This window comes from Halichoerus grypus, chromosome 15, assembly GCF_964656455.1.
Source record: "Halichoerus grypus chromosome 15, mHalGry1.hap1.1, whole genome shotgun sequence".
NCBI classification, from domain to species: domain Eukaryota; kingdom Metazoa; phylum Chordata; class Mammalia; order Carnivora; family Phocidae; genus Halichoerus; species Halichoerus grypus.
Window position 1 is genome coordinate 59927235 of NC_135726.1, and position 22833 is coordinate 59950067.

Genomic DNA, 22833 nt, shown 5'->3' on the forward strand with positions numbered 1-22833 from the left:
GGTGATGGGTATTGAGGAGGGCACGTTCTGCATGGAGCACTGGGTGTTATGCACAAACAATGAATCATGGAACACTACATCTAAAACGAATGATGTAATGTATGGTGATTAACATAACAATAAAAATTTTTTTAAAAAAGAAATGCTCATTCTCATTTCAGAAACTAGCCTAGTGAAATAGAGATTCTGTGGTCAAGGCCTAGAATCTGTGTTTTAACAATTTTCCAGGTGATTCTGATATAACATTCCATTGTACTGTTGTGGTTTCTGTTTTTCATTCATTCTGTAGACCAGGTCACAGTGTTTCTCACAAAAGGAGTCACCTCTAAATCTGCAGGATTTCTGAACTGATATTAAAAAAGAAGGGATCAGTATATACAATTATAAAATAGAACGTGAAAGGCGCCTGGGTGGCTCAGTCATTTGAGTGTCCAACCTTTGGTTTTGGCTCAGGTCATGATCTCAGGGTCATGAGATCAAGCCACCTGTCACGTTCCATGCTCAGAGAGGAGTCTGCTCAAGATTCTCTCTCCCTCTCCCTCTGTCCTTCACCTACTCTCTCTCTCTAAAATAAATAAAATCTTTGGGGCGCCTGGGTGGCTCACTCGTTAAGCGTCTGCCTTCGGCTCAGGTCATGATTAAGGGTCCTGGGATCGAGCCCCACATCGGGCTCCCTGCTCCACGGGAAGCCTGCTTCTCCCTCTCCCACTCTCCCTGCTTGTGTTCCCTCTCTCGCTGTGTCTCTCTCTGTCAAATAAATAAATAAAATCTTTTAAAAATTATTTAAAATAAATAAAATTTTGAAAAAGAACATGTACGTAGGGGCGCCTGGGTGGCTCAGTTGTTAAGCGTCTGCCTTTGGCTCAGGTCATGGTCCCAGGGCCCTGGGATCGAGTCCCATATTGGGCTCCCTGCTCATCGGGAAGCCTGCTTCTCCCTCTCCCACTCCCCCTGCTTGTGTTCCCTCTCTTGCTGTCTCTCTGTCAAATGAATAACTGCAATCTTTAAAAAAAGAAGAACATGTAAGTAATAGGTTGTATCTGCCTGACTGTATAAAAAAGTGAGATTTCTTACTGACTTCACAATCTCTTTATTGGATTGCCTGTGATGCACATCACATCTGTTTTAATGCTTATTAATAATAAAACTGTTTTGTTTTCTTTCCTTCTACTTGTGTGCAAAGGTTTTCTGGGTTAGCAGGATATTTTGTTTATGTTTCCCCAAGAGATCCTCCTACCTCAGAACTCCAAAATGCTGAAGGTACAACACCAAAAGTGAACTCTAAACTATGAACTTTGGGTGATAATGATGTGTCAATTTAGGTAATGAACCACTCTAATATAGGGAGGCTGTGCATCTGGGGACAGGCAGGCAGTATATAGGAACTCCCTGTAATTTCTGCTCTATTTTCTATGAACCTAAAACTGCTCTAAGGTAAGCTTTTTCAAAAATTAAAATTTATTAGTGAAAAACACTTAACGATTTAGAAAGTCATCTTTGAGTAATTATTTTAACATTTTTTATTATGATAAAATATACATAATGAAAAATTTACCATTTTAACCATTTTAATTGTACAATTCAGTGGCAGTAAGTACATTCACATTGTAGTGCAACTGTCAAGACTATCCATCTCCAGAAATCTTACATCACTCAATGAGGTCCTTCTGTTCTCATGGACCTTAGGGCCTGGCTTGGTGGCACATGGAAACGTCCTGGTTCTCCAAGTGTGAAACCTCTCCAAAAGGACCAAAAGACTGTCCTCTTGGGTCTTTATGAAGGCTTTATTACAAAGTCATGATTGCCTAAGTCACCGGCCATTGGATGATGCAACCTCCAGCTTCTCTCCTTCCCTGAAGGTAGGGTGTTGGGAATAGGGACTGAAAGTTCTAATCCTTTATCACATGATTGCTCCTCCTGGCACCTTGCCTCTGAACCTTGGGTGGGTTTGAAAAGGAAAAATCACCTTCATTAATAACAAGACACTCATTTTACCTTTATAGCTCTGAAGCATTTTCAGGAATTATGGATGAAGACCAATATATCTAAGAAATGATATAATATATAACAATATAACATTCCTTATAAATCACTGTATCACACCAGCAATGAACAAATGGAATTGGATATTAAAAATATTACCATTTACATTATTAGTACCATCAAAATAAATTACTTAGGCATCAATCTAACAAAACATGTACAAGATATATATAGGGAAAATTACAAAATTCTGATTAAAGATATCAAAGAAGAACTAAATAAATGGATGTACCATGTTCATGAACAGGAAGACTCAATATTGTCTAAATGTCAGTTTTCCTCAAATTTGCCTATGTATTCAACACAATCTTAAAAATCCCAGCAAATTATTTTGTGGATATTGACAAACTGATTCTAAAGTTTGTATGGACAAGCAAAAGAGCCAAAATAGCTAACTAATTCAATACTGAAGAAGAACAAAGTCGAAGACTGACACTACCCAACTTCAAGATTACTGTAAAGCTACAGTGATGAAGACAGTGTGTTACTGGCTAAAGGATAAAAAGATTAATGGAACAGAATAGTGAGCTCAGAAATAGACCCACAAACTCAACTGATCTTTGATAATGTAACAAAAGCAATGCAATGGAGCACAAATAATATTTTCAACAAATATGCTAGAACAACTGGACATCTACATACAAAAAAAAAAAAAAAAGAATCTAGACATAGCCTTTATTCCCTTCACAAAAATGAACTCAAAGTGGATCATAGACCTAAATGCACAGCAAAAAAACCTATAAAATTCCTAGAAGATAACATAGGAGAAAACTTAGATAACTTTGGGTATGATGCTAACTTTTTCAATACAAAACCAAAGGCACAATTCATTACAGAAATAAGTGGGGGCGCCTGGGTGGCTCAGTGGTTAAGCGTCTGCCTTCGGCTCAGGTTATGATCCCAGGGTCCTGGGATCGAGCCCCACATCGGGCTCCCTGCTCCGCGGGAGGCCTGCTTCTCCCTCTCCCACTCCCCCTGCTTGTGTTCCTTCTCTCACTGTGACTCTCTGTCAAATAAATAAATAAAATCTTTAAAAAAAAAAAAAAAAAGAAAGAAGTGATAAAGCTGGACTTCATTAAAATTCAGAACTTCTGCTCAGCAAAAGACAATGTCAATAGAATAAGAAGAAAAGTCACAAACGAGAAGAAAACATTTACAAAAGACACATCTGATGAAAGGTTGTTATCAAAAATGTACAAAGAACTCTTAAAACCCAACAGTAACAAAACACTTTTATAAAAAATGGGCAAAAAATACCAAAAAAAAAAAAAAAAAAAAGGACAAAAGACCTTAACAGACACCTCACCAAATAAGATACACATATCACCACCAAACATATGAAATTATGTTCAACATCATATGTCATTAAGAAATTACAAATTCAAATGAGATACTACTACACACCTAACAGAATCACCAATATCCAAAACACTGACAATATCAAATGCTGGTGAGAAGGTGAACAACAGGAATTCTCATTCATTTCTGGTAGGAATGCACACTTGCACAGCCACTTTGGAATGTAGTCTGACAGTGTCTAACAAAACTAAACATACTCTTACTACACAATCCAGTAATCACATTCCTTGGTATTTACCCAAATGGGTTGAAAACATGTCCACACAAAAACCGGCACACAGATGTTATAGCAGCTTTATTCATAGTTCCCAAACTGGGAAGCAACCAAGATTCACTTTAATAGATAAATGCATACATAAACCCTAGTATATTCAACAATGGAATATTATTCAGAACTAAAAAGAAATTAACTTTCAAGCCAGAAAAGACACAAAAGAACCAAAAATGCATACTGCTAAGTGAAAGAAGATAATCTGAAAAGGCTACATATTTGTCATTCCAATTATTTAACACTTAGGAAAAGGCAAAACTTTGGAGACAGTAAAAAGATCAGTGGTTGCCAGGGCTTACAGTAAGGAGTGGATGAATATGCAGAGCATGAAGGACTTTTAGGGTAGCAAAATTATTCTGTATGATATTATGATAAATACATATCATTATACATTTGTCAAATCCATAGAATATACAACACCAAAAGCAAATTCTAATTTCAACTATGAACTGTGGGTGATAATGATGTGTCAGTTTAGGTTCATTGATTAAGACAAATACACCACTCTAATATAGGATGTTCATAGTCAGGGAGGCTCTGCGTCAGGGGACAGGCAGGCACTATACAGGAACTCCCTATACTTACTGCTCTATTTTGCTATGAACCTAAAATTCCTCTAAAATAAGTTTATTTTAAAAACTAAAAATAGGTGGGATGCCTGGGTGGCTCAGTCGGTTAAACATCTGCCTTCAGCTCAGGTCATGATCCCAGGGTCCTGGGATCGAGTCCCATGTCGGGCTCTGCATCTCCCTCTCCCTCTGCACCCTGGCGCGTGCTCTCCCTCTTTCTCAAATAAATAAAATCTTTTAAAAAATAAAATTAAATTAATATTAAAAAATAAAAATTTTAAAAAAATTTAAAAATAGGGGCGCCTGGATGGCTCAGTCGGTTAAGTGTCTGCCTTCAGCTCAGGTCATGACCCCGGAGTCCAGAGAGGGAGCCCGGCATAGGGCTCCCAGGAACCTGCTTCTCGCTCTGCCCCTCCCCCCACACTCGTGCTCACTCTCTTTCTCAAATAAAATCTTTTTAAAATAGATTAATTAACTGGGGTGCCTGGATGGCTCAGTTGTTAGCATCTGCCTTCAGCTCGGGTCATGATCCCAGGGTCCTGGGATCGAGCCCTGCATCAGGCTCCCTGCTCAGCAGGAAGCCTGCTTCTCCCTCTCCCACCTCTCTCACTGTTTCTCTGTCAGATAAATAAAAAATAAAATTGTAAAAAATAATAAAATAGATTAATTAATTAATTAAAAATTAAAAATAGAGGGGCACCTGGCTGGCTCAGTCGGTAGAGCATGCAACTCTTGATCTCAAGGCCCTGAGTTTGAGCCCTACACTGGGTGTGGAACCTAATTAAAATTAAATAAATAAAATTAAAAATAGAAATTATCACACTTTTAATTAAAAGCTTTTATATAATTAAATGGGAAAATGTACACATTTAGGGGCATGGAATGTACATGAGTTTGAGTAGCTCTTCTTTCCCCTTTGATCTCTGGGTGAAAAGTTGATGTCAAAAATAGGTTTATAGGGTGCTTGCTTGGGCAGCACATATACTAAAATTGGAACGATACAGAGATTAGCATGACCCTTGAGAAAGGATACACGCACATTCGTGAAGCATTCCATATTTTTATAAGTGAAATCTTTTTTTTTTAAAGATTTTATTTATTTGACAGAGACACAGCGAAAGAGGGAACACAAGCAGGGGGAGTGGGAGAGGGAGAAGCAGGCCTCCCGCCGAACAGGGAGCCTGATGTGGGGCTCGATCCCAGGACCCTGGGATCATGACCTGAGCCGAAGGCAGATGCTTAACGACTGAGCCACCCAGGTGCCCCTATAAGTAAAACCTTAAAAAAAATCAATAAATTTGACTTTCTCCTGTTTAAAAAAAAAAATACTAGGTTTATAGGGGCACCTGAGTGTCTCAGTCAGTTAAGTGTCTGCCTTCGGCTCAGGTCATGATCCCAGAGTCCTGCAATCGAGCCCCGCATGAGCCCCTGCATCCGTTCCCTGCTCAGCAGGGAATCTGCTTCTCCCTCTGTCCCTCCCCCGACTTGTTTTCTCTCTTTCTTTCTCTCTCTCTCTCTCTCTCTCATGCGGCGCACACGAGCAAAAATAAATAAATAAAATCTTTAAAAAAATAAATAGGTTTGGGGGCGCCTGGGTGGCTCTGTTGTTGAGTGTCTGCCTTCGGCTCGGGTCATGATCCCAGCATCCTGGGATCGAGCCCCACGTTGGGGTCCCTGCTCACCAGGAAGCCTGCTTCTCCCTCTCCAGCTCCCCCCCTGCTTGTGTTCCCTCTCTCGCTGTCTTTATCTTTAAAAAAATAAAAAATAAAAATAAATAAATAAATAAATAATTAAATAGGTTTGTAATAAAAATTTCTTGCACCTAGTTACTTGAGAAAAAATTTTTGGGCACTATCTACATACTCTGTTTGATTGTAGGGTACAAGGGCAAAGTCTTCACTGCTTATTCTTAGCCCTCGTAATTATTCAGAACCTTTAAGATAATTCTAGATTCTAGAAACTGATCAGTGACTAATTATCACCCAAGTGTATTTTGACTAATTATCATCCAAGTGTATTCTCAATCTGAGTTTTAGGATATTAGCACATGATTCTAGAAGAAAGATGGGGAGGGGGCGCCTGAGTGGCTCAGTCGTTGGGCGTCTGCCTTTGGCTCAGGTCATGGTCCCAGGGTCCTGGGATCACGCCCCATATCAGGCTCCCTGCTCAGCGGGAAGCCTGCTTCTCCCTCTCCCACTCCCCCTGCTTGTGGTTCCCTCTCTCACTGTGTCTCTCTCTGTCAAATAAATAAATACAATCTTTAAAAAAAATAAATAAAATTTTAAAAAAAGAAGAAAGATGGGGGAAGGTCCTAGTCACATACATAAAGATCCTCAATGCATAGCCATGCCGTCTGTTCTAACAATGGAACTATGGATGCTATCCTGATGAGAGGGGGAGTACCAGGTTTAGAACCCAACAGAGACTGGGATTCAGAGAGAAACAGCCCAACATGGAGCACAGCACACCAGGCCATTCCTGTAACAGCTGTTTCTGACTGTGTTTTCTTTGTGAATCCACTCTGCTTCCCAAAACCATTCCTACCAATTCTTTTACATCAGGGCACAGAGACACTTTGTTGGCTTAGCAAAGTAAACCTTTATTAGAATTCTGTATTGATTATTCTCCTCTTAAGTCCATTTCAATTGTGTCAGAAAATGTATTTTAGTTCAGTTCCTGACATGCAGTTTTAAGCAGTCCTTTTTCTCATTACTGAAGACTTTTACTGTCCCATCTGTCTTAGAATCTGGGTTTTCATCAGTCTAGATTGTAGCTTCACTACAGCTTGCCCTCTATTTTTCTAATGAACAGTTGCTCATTCTCTATACCCTAAGGAAACAATTGACTTAAATATGATTTTCACCAGAAAACATCTCACGTTTTCCACAAAAAAATCATGTCTCTCATTTTCTAGAATTGTGCCACACTCTGAATGTTTTTTTATCTGTGATTTCTAACATGATTCATCTCTTATTCCTTCTCTCTCTCCCTCTTCTCTCCTTCTCTCACCTCTGTTTGCTGCATCACTCTCTTGCTTTACCCTATGTGTTTACTCTCTCTCTCTGATATGAGATCACACCTGGCCAGATAATTTACCAAATGTATGCAGTGACTGTGTACTAAGCTTCCATGAAAGGGGAACACAGGAAAATGATGACCATCTAGAGTGGCTTCCAAGACTTGGAATATTCTTCATAGGGATTTATTCCTGGCAAATGAAGAGGAAATGGGACTGAGCTGAATTCAGGACAGGTCCTAGATGTCAGACATTTTCTCTGTTTTTCATACTATTTAGTGGAATCCTCAAGAGTGGAGTTGTATGAGCTTTGATGTAGTTATGAAACCAAATCTTTATAGTACAATTAGATTGTATTTGTCTTCTATCTGCTGTTCCATCTGCCTTTTGAAATCCTCATGTTGCCTCTTCACACTGCAGAGCCATGAATTTTTTTTTTTTTTAAGATTTTTGTTTATTTATTTGACAGAGAGAGAGACAGTGAGAGAGGGAACACAAGTAGGGGGAGTGAGAGAGAGAGAGAGAGACAGAAGCAGGCTTCCCGCGGAGCAGGGAGCCCGATGTGGGGCTCGATCCCAGGACCCTGGGATCACGACCTGAGCCGAAGGCAGACGCTTAATGACTGAGCCACCCAGGCGCCCCAGAGCCATGAATATTTTTATAATGCACTCTTGTAGATGAGGTAAGATAACACAGTATGTAGGAAGTTCCCAATTCAGAGAGACTCCAAATCTCACGACCCCATCTGGAGTATGATAATGTTTCTCTAACTGGGTGAGTACATGCTTAAGAAATCAAGACTGTACTTCCATAGGAAAAAATTCTGTGAACTGCAAAAGAAAAAAAAATCTTCCCTCCCCTCTTAAATGGAGAAAATACGAATTTAAGAGACGGAGTTACTTCAGGTAGCAAAGGTTGTGATTTTATCAGTTTCAAAATTCAAATGTCTTCCTAAGATGTTTTTTCCTAACTTAAGCAGCTTTCACCTAATCTCATCCTTTCTCTTGACCACTTTGCTCTTTCCATTCCTCCTACTCACAAATATTTTTTTTTTTTAAAGATTTTATTTATTTATTTGACACACAGAGAGAAAGCACAAGTAGGCAGAGAGGCAGGCAGAGAGAGAGGGAGAAGCAGGCTCTCCACTGAGCAGGGAGCCGGACGTGGGGCTCGATCCCAGGACCCTGGGATCATGACCTGAGCCGAAGGCAGCCGCTTAACCGACTGAGCCACCTAGGCGCCCCCTCACAAATATCTTTTTAAACCTTTTAGTTCTATTTGGATCTGAGTGACTGGATTCCAGGGATGAGGCAACTGATGTTTGCTATGAGTTCATTTGTTTTACAAATGCCGTCAGTGCTCATATACTATACATTTAAAATCTGGTAGGAAACTTAAGTGTTTGAGAGAAGAAATACTGTTTCAAATGAAACAAAACAACCTAACATCTAAGGGACCATGGAATTCTGTCTTGACAGAATGTGCATGTGCAAGAAGACACAAATGTCCTTTGTGATGTGGAAAGCTGTCTTCCCAACTTTTGAAAAATATGTGAATGTGTTTGGTTTTCTCCATATAAGTAGGATTTCAACAACTCTCATCTAGAGCACAAGGGCAGCTTCTTATCAGTCACTGCGGTCAATAGGTGGACCTCAAAACACCAAACCTTCCTGCTTTACAGTCTTACTCAGCGCTCTGTGCTTTTTCACAGAAGTCTCTTGTGATCCTTTTATTTCTGTGGTATCAGCTGTAAAACCTCCACTTTTTTTTTTTTTAAGATTTTATTTATTTATCTGACAGAGAGCACACAAGCAGGGGGAGCATCAGGCAGAGAGAGAGGGAGAAGTAGGCTCCCCAGTGAGCAGGGAGCCCGATGCGGGACTCGATCCCAGGACCCTGGGATCATGACCTAAGCCGAAGGCAGACGCTTAACTGACTGAGCCACCCAGGTGCTCCAAGGCTTCATTTTTTATATAATTTTAATGGGATCCTTTCTCTTTTTTACATTGGTTAATCTAGCTAGTTTTGTCAATTTTGCTTTTCTTTGCAAAAAAACCAATTCTTGGTTTCATTAATTTCCATTGTTTTTCTAGTATCTATTTCATTTATTTCTGTTCTAATCTTTATCGTTTATTTTCTTCAGCTAACTTTGGGCTTAATTTATTGTTTTTCTAGTTCCTAGAAGTGTAAAGTAAAGGTTGCTTATTTGAGATCTTTTATTTTAACATAGATATTTATATCTATAACCTTTTCTTATAACTGCTTTCCCTGCATCCTATAAGTTTTGGTATGTTGTATTTTCATTTTCATTTGTTTCAAGATAATTTTTTAATTCCCTTTTGATTTCTTCTTTGACCCACTGGTCGTTCAGGAGTGTGTTGTTTAATTTCCATTTATTTGTGAGTTTTCCCATTTTCCTCATGTTATTTACTTCTACTTTAATACCACTACGGTGAGAAAAGATACTAGATATTATTTCAACCTTCTTAAATTTGTTGACTTGTTTTGTGGCACAATACGTGATCTTTCTTTGTTTTTTCACTATCTTATTTGCCAAAATTCATTTTTAAAAAGCAGGTAAAAGGGGCACCTGGTGGATCAGTCGTTAAGCATCTGCCCTCGGCTCAGGTCATGATCCCAGGGTCCTGGGATCAAGCCCCACATCTGGCTCCCTGCTCAGCGGGAGGCCTGCTTCTCCCTTTCCCTCTGTCCCTGCTTGTGTTCCCTCTCTTGCTGTCTCTCTCTCTGTCAAATAAATGAATAAAATCTTAAAAAAAAAAAAAGCAGGTAAAAGATAACCAACATTCTACCAAAGAAGACAAACATCTGGCAAATAAACAAATGAAAAAATGCTAAACATCAGGGAAATGCACCTAAAACCACAGTTGAGATAAAGTTGCTAAATATTCATTAAAAGGGTCAAAATTTTAAAAGATTAACTGTATCTACTATTGGCAAAGATAAGGAAGAAGTGGAACTCTTACACCCTGCTAGTAGAAAGAACCATTTTAGATCAGTTTGACATTTCTTAAAAAGTTAATACATTCACCCAGCTTGTGATTCCAGCTGAAGTATTAACACAAGAGAAACGAAACACAGCCACATAAAGAACTGTATTAAAACGTCTGTAGTAATTCTATTTGTAACAACCAATACCGTAAAGCAGTCAATATCCATAAACAGATGAATGAATATATAAACCGTGGTATTTCATAGAAAATCATACCTCTCAGCGATTCATAAAAATTCATAAAAATTATGAACTATTTATGTAAGTGTCATTGCTGAATCTGAAAATAAACGTTCTGCAGAGGGCACCCATGGGAGGAAAAAAAGGGTAAACAATTTATTATTTCAATCATATAAAAATCTAGACAATGCAAACTAATCTGTTATAAAGATCAATGGTTGCCTGAAGGGCAGAGAGAGAGAGCCATCATTAAAGTGCTGCACATAAATACGGGAGTGATGGACAGGTCCATTTTCATGATGGTGATGAGTTTCCTGGGTTGAGTGAAGTTCAACTTACTGAGCTGTACAGTTTACATACGTACAGTTTATTGCATGGCATCTCTATCTTATCACAGCTTTAGAAACATGGTTCAAAATAAAATCTGGATTTCCTACTGGTTTGTAAAATCTCCCTCTATTGACTCCACCATCTCCTCGTGCCCCAGGCGGGGATGCCTTGCCTCAGTGATAACATATAAAGGTAAACAATGAAAGCCATTTCCACTTGATTCAATAAAAGGAATGCAGGCTGCGCATGAAGGCCACGATCACTGACCAAGACATCTCCTTTCTCTAGACACCCTGGTTTTCCTCCCTACACAGCAATGGCCTTGAGACAGAGCGCCCAAAAAAGCTACAAGAGTCACAAAAACTTTACATTATTTTTTCTGACAGGCCCTCAAGCTACACAAAATACACCCTTCTGGAAATCCTGAGAATTTCTGTACCTGCTCACCCTTCACAGCCATAGTACTAAACCTTGTGGACACCCTTTTAAAAGAGGCCCATTCCAACTAGTTTTTGTAGTCTCCTCACTCCCTATAACTCCAGTGGGGTTTTGTTTGTTTGTTTGTTTGTTTTTAACAATCATGATTCCCCCAATAATCCTTCAACTAGTGGCACCACACTAAAGAATTCTGGACACCAGAGCACATGGCCCCTTTGCAGGACATGAGGAACAGATTTCCCTTACCAGTGCTGAGCACAATGCCACATCCCCTGTGAATAAGAGAACAATTCTCACAAACACCAGAGGTTGTCACAGCTGTCTCCTCCTCAGGTTGACCTCTGAACCTACAAAATATCCTGACATCCAAGCTATAAATAAGGACCATAAAGCCCTGCAGTCTTTCCTGGGAGGCTGTGGGCAGCAATGCAAACTAGGCCAAAATGAGAGAGCTATATATACTCTGCCGTAATACTGTCCTATCTGAGGCACACAAAGTTTGGTCCCAACGAAAGCTGGTCACACGTTCATGCTAGCAGAACTCAGTTGTTCTCAGCAGAACAACTTAAATAGTTGTTTTCAAACTGCCACATACACAGTGAATAGAGCCCCCAAGATTAAAGGTGCCTTAAATAAGGCCTTCATTATCACACAAACCAGAACAACGGAAGGCAGGCTGTTCCTAGGTTTGTGATTTGGAGGCTGGAAAATTCCATCACAAGAGTCATGTGAGACCAGTAACATCCCTGGGAAGTCTACGTTTTCAGATCATGAGCATTGTCTTCTGGGCCCGAACTGGGTCAGGTCCATGGCCTAACTCATCAGAGAGAAAGAAATGAGAAAGGAATGAATGATCAGGCTTCTCACATATCCTTTCACAAACAGGAGAACAGGGAAGTTTTACTTCCCTAAACACAATGTAGTCAGTGAATGAGACACACCTTGGGTACCTTCCAAGGGGCAGAAATAGAAAAGCTTCTGCAATAGAACGGAGGGACATAAATCTGGCAATGGCCCGGGCAGTTTAAAAACATACCTCTCACATGCCTGGAATTTAGTGGCTGTTCTGATGTAGGAGATTAAATTCGGGTAGATGGCACCCTCATAAGGGACCACCTCCAGTGTTATAAAGAATACAGAACTAGCACACTCCCCGCACATCTACGTGAATTCCCGAAGTTTGCTATGTGAGTTTTCTGGTATTCAGTGAGACAGGGCCTCCACCTGAGCCGTCAGCACATTCATGAGGCCTTCATCCAGTGTGAACTCTCCGACACTGAAGGAGCAACAGAGCTTTTTCCCTCATACTCAAAAGGCCTTTCTCCAGTATGAATTCTGACGCTGAAAGAGCACAGAACTTTAGCTAAAAGATTTCCCACATTCCCCACACTCATAAGGCCTTGATTCACTGTGAAACCTCAGGTAATTAAAGAGACTGGATCTGTAAGGAAAGCAGTTCCCACATTCCCTGCACACGTAAGGCCTCTCCCAGTGTGAACTCTGTGGTGCTGAATGCGATTGGCCTTGGTGCTAAATAATTTACCACGTTCCACACACTCATTAGGGCCCTTTTCCAGTGTGAACTCTCCAATGGTGATTGAGGTGGTACCTTTTGCTAAAAGACTTCCCACACGCACCACATACATAATATCTTGTTCTAGAGAGGTCTCTCTAGTATTAAATAAATGTGTATTTGTTCTCACAAGTTTTCATGCATCTTCCCCATTTATAATGAATTTTTATATCATGTAAGCCCACCACACACTCGGTACTGTTCTTCGACTTCTCCACAGCGTAAGTGACTTATTGTTGGAGAGATCCTGAGCTGGTCAAGAAGTCCTTCCCAACCTCCCTGCAGGTAAAGGGCTTCCTTGACACACAGAACTTGCAGCTCTTTACATGTGAGGCTCTGCTTCTGAAGTGTTTCTCTCCAGTGTCCTGCTTCCGGTGCTGTGGAAGGTTTCCAATAAAACATAATCATTTCCCACATGCCCCACAGGTGTATGGTTTCTGCCTGGTATGTGTTCCTTGGCGCAGCCAAGTAAAAAATCTCTCTCAAGACTAGGCTACATACCTCACAGGAGTAGGCCTTCTGGGCAGACACACCTGCCTTGGAGTCCTGACCCGTGACACTCCTACAGAAATGCTCTGCTCAAAAGGTGCCTCCTCGTTATCTGCTCCACACCAACAACCTGAAAGAAATAAAATGCTGGAGGGTCCATGTTGACTCTGGTTGGAGGGGACCACCCATACACAAGAATGTGTTTCCCAAACTCAGGACAACTCCATGCGATTGTTGGCAGAACCAGAACTGTTTCAGGTTGAGGACAGAGAGCCTCTGCTCCAGGGAAATAAAGAGCATAAAACGGGGAAGGTCTCAAATGGTGAAGGACGCAACTATGACGTGTGACACGTGGAGGAGAGCAGGGTCTATAACCTGTTTCTCTGCAAATAACTTCCAGCCAGCTCTTGTTTCCTGGTGACATATGACCGCTATGTGGAAGGGTATGTCCAGGATCAAGAAAATCCAAATGCAATAGAGTTGCTCATGTTCAAGGACTATTTGAAGATATATGCACACCTCATGACAAAATATGTAGAGGTCACTGCTGGGAAGCACTGCAGATGCAGCAGTGAGAAAAGCAGGTAAGACGTGGAGTCCAGAGAGGTAGGGACTGGTCCCGCAAAGGGTTTAAGAGCAGAAGTGACATGTAGAGTTGACAAGTAGGCCAAGTGTCAAGACTGGTGAAGAAACAGCCGAAATGTGCCCATTGTGAATCCACAGAGACGTGAATAAGCAAGAGCTTTGGCCTGAATGACATCTTGCCTCAATTACCCCTTGTCTCTGCATCTCTCCCATGTCCATTCTTATCTTTTTTTTTTTTTTTTTTTTAAAGATTTTATTTATTTATTTATTAGAGAGCGAGCGAGAGAGAAACAGCATGAGAGGGGGGAGGGTCAGAGGGAGAAGCAGGCTCCCCGCCGAGCCGGGAGCCCGATGTGGGGCTCGATCCCAGGACTCCGGGATCATGACCTGAGCCGAAGGCAGTCGCTCAACCGACTGAGCCACCCAGGCGCCCTGTCCATTCTTATCTTAAGCCTTGGCCACCTCCTAGACTAGTCTGTCTGATACACCCTACCTTTAAGCACACATACCTCCCTCACCAGCATTTATTAATTACAATACCGTCACTCAGGTACTCAAGTGAGAGACCCAGTGCTCAGCCCCTACCCTCTATTTCCTGGCCTATGAACATCTTCACGCCAGGTAACAAGAAGATTATACCTCCTAAATGTAACGACAGGTTACTTACGTGGGTCCACACAGTAAATACCACATTTTGAATGTCTCCAATTTGAACCGCTCTTTTGATTTCTCAACTTGTGTTTCCAGCTGCCAATCTGATGCCTCCACTCAGCGGTCTCTGAAATACCTCAGAATCTAAACATGGCCAAAACAAAGCTCCTAATATCCCCGGTGAATATTATGCCTACTACCAACTTCCCCCCTCTCAGTTGGAACTTCCATTCCTACAGCTGCAAAGATCAAACACCCTGGGGTTATCCCTGATATCTCCGTTTCTCTCCCTCACCTCCCACATTAGAAAATCTAGTTTCCCGGGGCGCCTGGGTGGCTCAGTCATTAAGCATCTGCCTTCGGCTCCGGTCATGATCCCAGGGTCCTGGGATAGAGCCCCGCATCAGGCTCCCTGCTCGCTGGGAGGCCTGCTTCTCCCTCTCCCACTCCCCCTGCTTGTGTTCCCTCTCTCGCTGTGTCTCTCTCTGTCAAATAAATAAATAAAATCTTAAAAAAAAGAAAATCTAGTTTCCCGTTTTAAAACATGCATCCCACGGTTGCATCCAGAAATGCAACCACCCTAACTCACAGTCCTGGTCAATTAACCCTCACTAGTCTATGGTAGTAGCCTCTGCCCTGATTTCCCTTGTGCTTCCCTCATTCCCATGGTCTGTTCTCTGCTTTAGTCAGGAGACTGTTTGGACTTTCCTAAGTTTATATCTCTCCTCTAACCCAAACCTCCCATTACGTCCAGAATAGACACCCAATTTTTCAGGCAGTCATTCCTGTCCTGACCCCTGTCCCCCTGCTCTTTGTTCTTTCATAAAAGGACACCTGTGGTTCCTGAACACCCCTCGCTCAGATCTACCTCCATGTATTTGCACATCCTGGTACCCGCTCCTCGGTTAACCCTAAACACTCATTTATGTTGGTTGACAGGAATGGGAACACCTTCGTATAACCCCTGACATCAACTGAGGATTCTGAAAACAGCAGATAAGAGTCGCAGGGCACCACAGTCCAGACAACATCTGGGGGTCAGCCAGGGTCAGTAAGGGACTAGGACACCCTCTACATACCCGTGTTGTTTCCCTCAGTGCTTCTGCAGTCCTGGGACTCTGCGGGAAAAGGCAGGCAGGCCCTTAAAGAACGCGATCATGGGGGAAAGGGAGGTTGATGGGCTCATGCCTCCCTGTACCCTTCCCTGGCCCTGGAGCCAAGTGACCTCAGGATGGCTGTCTAAGCAGTGCGCCTCAGTGCTCCATGTTGCCTTTACCAGCGGTGTGACCCTGAACAGACTCAGCCTCCCAGTGCCTCAGAGCACCCATCTCCCTCCTCCACTGCTCTTTAGAACTCCTCGGGGGGTCTTGAAACCCTCAGGGAGATCGTGTCTCTCCTTCGGCCAAAGTCCCCTCGGCGCCTAGAGTCCTCACCTGAAGGTCCGGCACCTCGGCCCGCAGTCCAGGCGTGACCCCCTCCCGCGCTGTCCCCTGAGGGCAGAGTCCTCCCGCCGCAGCCCCCTCCAGCCTCGGCCCAGCCGCCCTCCGCCCCGAGCCCGCTCCCGCACGGGGCCCCCGCCCGCCGCCGCCTCCCTGTCCCGGACACCGGGGCCTGGGCCGCAGGGACGCGAGCCGGCGCCCCGCGCTCGGGCCTTCGGGCTCTGGGTGGGGGGACGGCGGGAGGGCCCGGGGGACGAGCGCTCACCTGAGCCGGGGCCCTGCGCGCGGCCGCCGCCATCGGACTCGGTGGCGGAGCGGACACCCGAGCCGGCGGTCCCCGTCCCGGCCCCCGCGCAGGACAGCCCGGGCGGCGTCGCCAGCCGCGGATCCAAACCTCTGCCGTGAGGACGACCGTTTTCACGCCTACTCCCCCCTGTCACCTACGCCTCAGCCCTGCGGGAGGGATTCCCCAGAACCGCAAACCACCACGGCCCGGAGCAGAGGCCGGAAGTCCCGCCCCCACGCGATGCGCACGCACAGATATGCCTCGTCCTGATCCGTCATCGGCTCCTCTGAACGCATGGTCTTCTGGGTAATGTAGTCCTAGAGCTCCGGAGGTGGCAGGAAAGGGGGTTCTCCGCCCTTGATAAACCAGAACATCGAGCATCGGCTAGGAGGGAAGCTAGGAAAATGGTACTCCTACCTCAAGGGAGGAAAAGGCTTTGCCCATGTCAAAGGCGGAGAAAAGACATTGTTTCAGACTCCATAAAATCACCCTACTCGAAGAGGATAAAAATCTTATTTGAGATGCTCCCAGATCTACTTAACATAAATGGCTTAATCATCCCATAATCAATCATAAAATGACTCCTTCAATAGCTGGAAACGTTATGTTATTGTTCTTCAAATGCTGTGGCCTGAAGCTCTATTCAGTGTTTCATTATGTTTGGTCAGGAAGAATAGAAAAGACTCCAAAGAGCGCCATATGTGGGAAGAAAGAAGAGGAATGTTAGACTGTCCTGAAGCCGGTGGACAACTAGGAGCTCTGCTTCTGAATGCCACAGAAAATTTCTCCCTTGCCTATATCATCAGGGATTGTAACCATCGGGGATTGTGTCCTACACACTGAAAAACACTTTTTATCCACATTTTTTACTCCATATACTAAGATATACTCAATTTCTTTTAGCAATCTGAGAAGCAGCTCAATCAGAGAGCAACTTAACTAATGCTATCTTTTTTTTTTTGTAATAGACTATATTTTATAGCAGTTTTAGGATCACAGCAAAATTGAACAAAAGGTAAAGAGATTTCCCCTATATCTCTGCCCCCCCCAAAGCTCCCCCATTACCTGTATACCTCCACCAGAGCAGTAATTTGTTAAAATTTATGAACCTTCACTGAGATATCATTATCACCCAAAGCCCACAGTTGTATAAGGATTCACTCACGGTGTTGTACCATACATGGATTTGGACAAATGTATAATGACAGTATCCACCATTATAATGTCATATAGAGAAGTTTCACTGATCTAAAAATTCTCTGTGCTCCATCTGTTCATCCCTCCCTGTAGTGCAAGGGCCTGACAATAAACTTTTGATTGCCAGGACATCAATTTCAAAGACATCCATGTGGAAAAACGCATATTGCCAGCTACATATCACAGCTACTAGTAAAATGACTAGTATAAAGCCCCAGGTAGGCTAAATAACCAATCACTTAAGTGATCCTGTTTTTCCCTTTGTTCCCCAATTCCTACTCTTATATCTTAAATTCTCCAATAGAGAGGGAACCTGTGAAACCCTAGGCAGCCCACTCATGACCATAATCAAGGCAGAGCCCCAGGTTCACACTCCCTCCCTCTCTCTAGTGGTGACTTTCTTGTGTGGCCCTTGGGTGTGCCTTGTATCCTTCACTACCTGTGAGTAATAACCCTTAGTTTTTCAAAGTTCTTGATGGTTTTCCCTGAGGTGTGTCCTGCAATCATAATAAAAACCATGAGGGGCGGTCCAGCCACATTAGCTCCAGGGAAGTACCTCTGAGGGCTCACCACAAGTGGTACCGAACCTCAGGCATTCTTAACTGGTTCCATCATTATTGATAAGCTGAGACCAATACAGAACCCTCTCTCTCTTACCCTAACTATTGCTATTTTGTAAAGGTCAAGGTAGAAAGTGAGCACTGAGCACTGAACTCTGAGATGAGGCATCTGAATCCCATGATCTCCTCTCTTTGCTGCAAAGTGATTATCAGAAATACAGCAATGCGGGACGCCTGGGTGGCTCAGTTGTTAAGCGTCTGCCTTCGGCTCAGGTCATGATCCCAGGGTCCTGGGATCGAGCCCTGCATCGGGCTCCTGCTCAGCGGGAAGCCTGCTTCTCCCTCTCCCACTCCCCCTGCTTGTGTTCCCTCTCTCGCTGTGTCTCTCTCTGTCAAATAAATAAATAAAATATTAAAAAAAAAAAAAAAAAAGAATGGGCTTACAAATGTGGGAAATTCTTTTTCAGAACATTTCTGCTCCTAGAACATGAGAGAGTTCACGGTGGTGGGACTCATGAGTGCAGTAAATGTGGGAAATTCTATAGCTAGAACTCTAACCTCATTCAACACCAGAGCATTCACACTGGAGAAAGACCATCTGAGTGCAACAAGTGTGGGAAATCCTACAACTAGGATGGCTACAACTCTAGTTTCCTAAGACATCAGATTGTTCACATGAAGTGAAGGCCTTTACCTAAGACAGTACATTGTTATAGACTAAATTATCTTGCTCTTCTCCCTACCCACCATTCTTGTTTAAAGCCTAATACCCAATTTGGCTACATTTGGATATAGAATCCTTAAGAAAGTAATTAAGGTTAAATGAAGTCTGATCCGGTAGGACTACTTTAGCATAGAGAAATCTGGATCTGGATCTGGATCTGGAAGCTAGGAGACCAAGATCAAGGTGCCAGCAAGTTGGTTTATCCTGAGGCCTCTCTCCTTGGTTTGCAGATGGCCACCTTCTTGCTGTGTCACATGGCATTTTCTCTGTGCATGCACCTTCCTGGTGTCTTTCCCTTTAAATTAAGAAAAAATAAAAAACAAACAGTAATTATATTGTATTAAAGCCCCACCATTATGATCTCAGTTAACCTTAATTACTTCTTTTAATGTCCCAACTCCAAATAGTTACATTAGGCTTAAGGCTTCATATGTTAATGGGGGGGCACACAAATCAGTCTACAACAATTGTTTTTAAGTATTGAAGAATATATTCACAATGTTTTGTGCTATTCATAGTGTAACAGTCGGGGCACCTGGGTGGCTCAATCAGCTAAGCGTCTGCCTTCGGCTCAGGTCATGATCCCAGGGTCTTGGGATGGAGCCCCACATCAGGCTCCCGGCTCAACTGGTAGTCTGCTTCTCCCTCTCCCACTGCTGCTTCCCCTGCTTGTAATCTCTTTCTCTCAAATGAATAAATAAAATCTTTTTTAAAAATAGTGTAACAGTCATAGACACTTCTTAGTATAATCTGCTTTGTTAACATTGTTCACCCCTATCTATAGTCTAAACATTCAGTAAAAAGCAAGCCCTGGTTTATACTGTTTGTCAATTTCCCTGGTATAAATACTGCCTCCTCTGCCAACTTCAAGCTGCCATAGTGTCACAGAATATGGAGGTGGGAAGAGATGTGTCCTAGAGAAACACTGTTTTCTGTTCCTAGCATACTCATTTGGTAGTCATAAATAACCTCAAGAACATACATAATGGTAAAACATAGTAAAATAACTAGGAAGTGACAAACGCTGACAATCTTTGTTTTTAACAGCTTTATTAAAGTAAGTCACTTCTTGTTTCTCACAGTAGCTGTTTTCTAAAGCCATGGTTATTCACAGTAGTTATGTTCTCTAATGGTTCTGTGTGCACTAATTCGTGTTCCCAGTTCCGAATTTTTGCATGTAAAACCATCGTTCCTAGAGAAAATACAGATTTGGGTTCCTGAGAGCTTCTAGTCACAACATTTTTGTCAAGTGATCAAAACATAACATTGTTTCAACTGTGTTTCTGTTTAAAGACATCTTGCTTGCTGTGTGTTGATTTATTAACACAGGACTTAGGGCCAACAGCACTGCTACTCATGCCTGAACAAAGCGCATCTAACACATGTATTTTCTTTCTAAGGCACATCCTAGCCTTGTGCTTAGAAATGCTAGACAGCAAGTAAGCATCATATTTGGGGGCCATTTGAAACAGTGAAATCATCAACAAAAAGCAAACATGACACAAGCTGACCACACAAGGACACCTGTTTATAGTACGCATGCTGAACGGAGAAAGGAACCTTAGCTGTGACAACTGCTATTACTTTTATCTTGAAACTGATGTTCTGTCTTAAACAGATTGTATTCTTTTTTTAAAAAAATATTTTACTTATTTATTTGACAGAGAGAGACACAGCGAGAGGGAACACAAGCAGGGGGAGTGGGAGAGGGAGGAGGCTTCCCGCTGAGCAGGGAGCCCGATGCGGGGCTCGAACCCAGGACTCTGGGATCATGACCCGAGCCAAAGGCAGATGCTTAACGATTGAGCCACCCAGGCGCCCCTAAACAGATTGTATTCTAAAAGGCACATTTGCCTCTCTGATAATTAGTAAAACCAGTTTGACTTGCCACAAATGGAAGTCTACCATGAAATCAAAATAATGCTCTTAAGTCCCAGGGAACTTGTGAGGCTTACTTAGGCCTGCTCTCTCTGTTTTTTTGTGGTTTTTTTTTAATAAAGATTTTTTTTTAAAGATTTTATTTATTTGAGAGAGAGAATGAGATGGAGAGAGAGCATGAGAGGGGGGAGGGTCAGAGGGAGAAGCAGACTCCCCGCTGAGCAGGGAGCCTGATGCAGGACTTGATCCCAGGACTCCAGGATCATGACCTGAGCTGAAGGCAGTCGCTTAACCAACTGAGCCACCCAGGCGCCGTGAGAGCAAGTGAGTGGGGACTGGGGGGTAGAGAGAGAGGAAGAGAGAGAATCTCAAGCAGACTCCATGCTGAGCATGGAGCCTGACACGCAGCTCGAGCTCATGACCCTGATATGACCTGAACTGAAACAAAGAGTTGGATACTTAACTGACTGAGCCACCCAGGCGCCCCTGCTCCCTCTGTTGAAAAGGGAAATCAGTAAAAAGGGGTATTAGAGATTCAGCACGCCACCAAGACTCTCTCCAGACAACAATAAAAAGGAAAAAGGATCAGCTTTTTCAAGGTGTCCACACGTGCCCCCTGATGTTGTGTCTGTGTGTCCTCTGAAAGCATCTCCTGAACCAGGGCAGGAGTGTGGCTCAGTCCTCAGGAAGCAAGGGACAATGGTGCAGCCCTTAGGGGCATTTTTACTGAGACTGTATTGTTTTGGAAGATACCTGAGGAACACTGATGGTGCACACACCAGCTCCGCAGCCCCTGTTGCAGAATCATTTGTGGGTGCACTTTTAGAAGAGGCACATTCCATCTGGTTGGCTGTGGTCTCCTCCACTCCCTATGAAGCCAATGTTTCTGTAGCAGTTCTGGTTTCCCCTGAACCTTATGGCCTTACAACCAATGACCATCACCTACAGAACTGTGGACATCAGGGCATATGGCTCTTTGCCAGACCTGGGGAAGGGGTTCCCCTCAACAGTGCTGACATCTCCCATGATACCCTCTGTGAACAAGGGAAAGAATTCATGCTGCTCCCAGAAGCGTCTGAGGTTCTCACACCTGATCCTCCTCGGGGTGACCTCTGAGACTCCCCAAACTCATAGCATCCAGTCTCAAATGAGGACCAGAAAGCCATCCCTGCAGGCTTTCCTAGGAGGTCAGTGGCAGCTGTGCACATTTGGCCAAAAGTGACAAGCTCTTTTTGCCATCATACTGTCCCTACTGAGGCAGAGAGTTTGAGACTCCCACAAAGATTGTTCATCCTTCACGCTTGTGGAGCACAAATCTATTTATAAAACACACCATACAGCAAATAGAACACCTGAAATTAAGAGGACTCAAACAATAAGGCTTTCGTATTATACAAAACAAAGCAATACAAAACACAGCTCAGGCTGTTGACTTAGAAGCTGGAAAAATTCATCATCTGAGAACAACGTGTCCCTGAAAAAGGCTGTCCTCTGCAAATTGCCAGCCAAACTCATATGAAATTCCTTTGGGCAAACACTGAGTCAGGTTCTTGCCCAAGCCAGGCAGAGAGAGGGGAACACAGACCCAGAGGGGCTCAGGCTACTCCTCATCTGCTCCAGCATGAGAGAAGAGAGGTCGGCTTCCCTGAGCACAGTGGGGTGGTGACTGATGCACACTGTGGGGACCTGCCAGGCGGTAGAGGTGAAATGGCTTCACCCTGGAAATGGCATTGACATAACCCCAGAAAGAGCCCTGAGCAGGTTAGGTGTAACATAGCCACACCTGCTTCCCACAGAAGTGAAGCTTAGGGGAATTCTCCCCACTGTGGACAACTGGATGCAGGAGACCAAATTCAGACACATGGCTCCTCAGGGTTTCCTCCAGTGACCTTAAACTGAACAAGGAAATACCACACTCCATTGCACATCTAAGGCCTTTCTCCAGTGTGAACTCTATGAGTGTAATGAGGTGAATTCTCTGGGGAAAACATTTCCCACATTTACCACACACATAGGACTTTCCTCCTGTGTGAACTCTGACGTCAAATCAGTGCCGAGCTCTCGGTAAAAGATTTCGCACATTCACTATATCATAAGGCCTTGACGCAGTGTGAACGCTCCAGTATTCAGGGAGATAATTTCCTCGACAGAATTTTCCACACTCGGTGCATTCATAAGACTTTTCACCAGTGTGATCTCCCAAATGATACAGGAGTTTCCTCCTACGGATAAAAG

The 22833-nt window shown here is 43.2% G+C and overlaps 1 protein-coding gene and 1 non-coding gene across 5 annotated transcripts in view; one reads left to right on the forward strand and one right to left on the reverse strand.

Moving 5' to 3' along the window:
• Positions 1-1496: 1496 nt before the first annotated feature.
• The window catches only part of LOC118535558 (uncharacterized), a 61216-nt gene continuing 39879 nt past the window's right edge, over positions 1497-22833 (reverse strand). Inside the window, exons 3-6 of one of the 4 annotated variants that reach the window (XR_013444237.1) lie at positions 15594-15632; positions 14531-14641; positions 13291-13408; positions 1497-1937 (exon numbers count right to left, since the gene is read on the reverse strand). The gene's annotated coding sequence lies outside the window, so the exon portion shown is untranslated. Of the gene's footprint in view, positions 1938-13290; positions 13409-14530; positions 14642-15593; positions 15633-16218; positions 16596-22833 lie in introns of all 4 variants that reach the window. The other 3 variants (XR_013444236.1, XR_004917237.2, XR_013444238.1) reach the window with 3 other exon arrangements.
• LOC118535600 (U6 spliceosomal RNA) lies at positions 5203-5305 on the forward strand. The gene has a single exon (XR_004917249.1). It is a non-coding gene; the product is annotated as a U6 spliceosomal RNA (small nuclear RNA).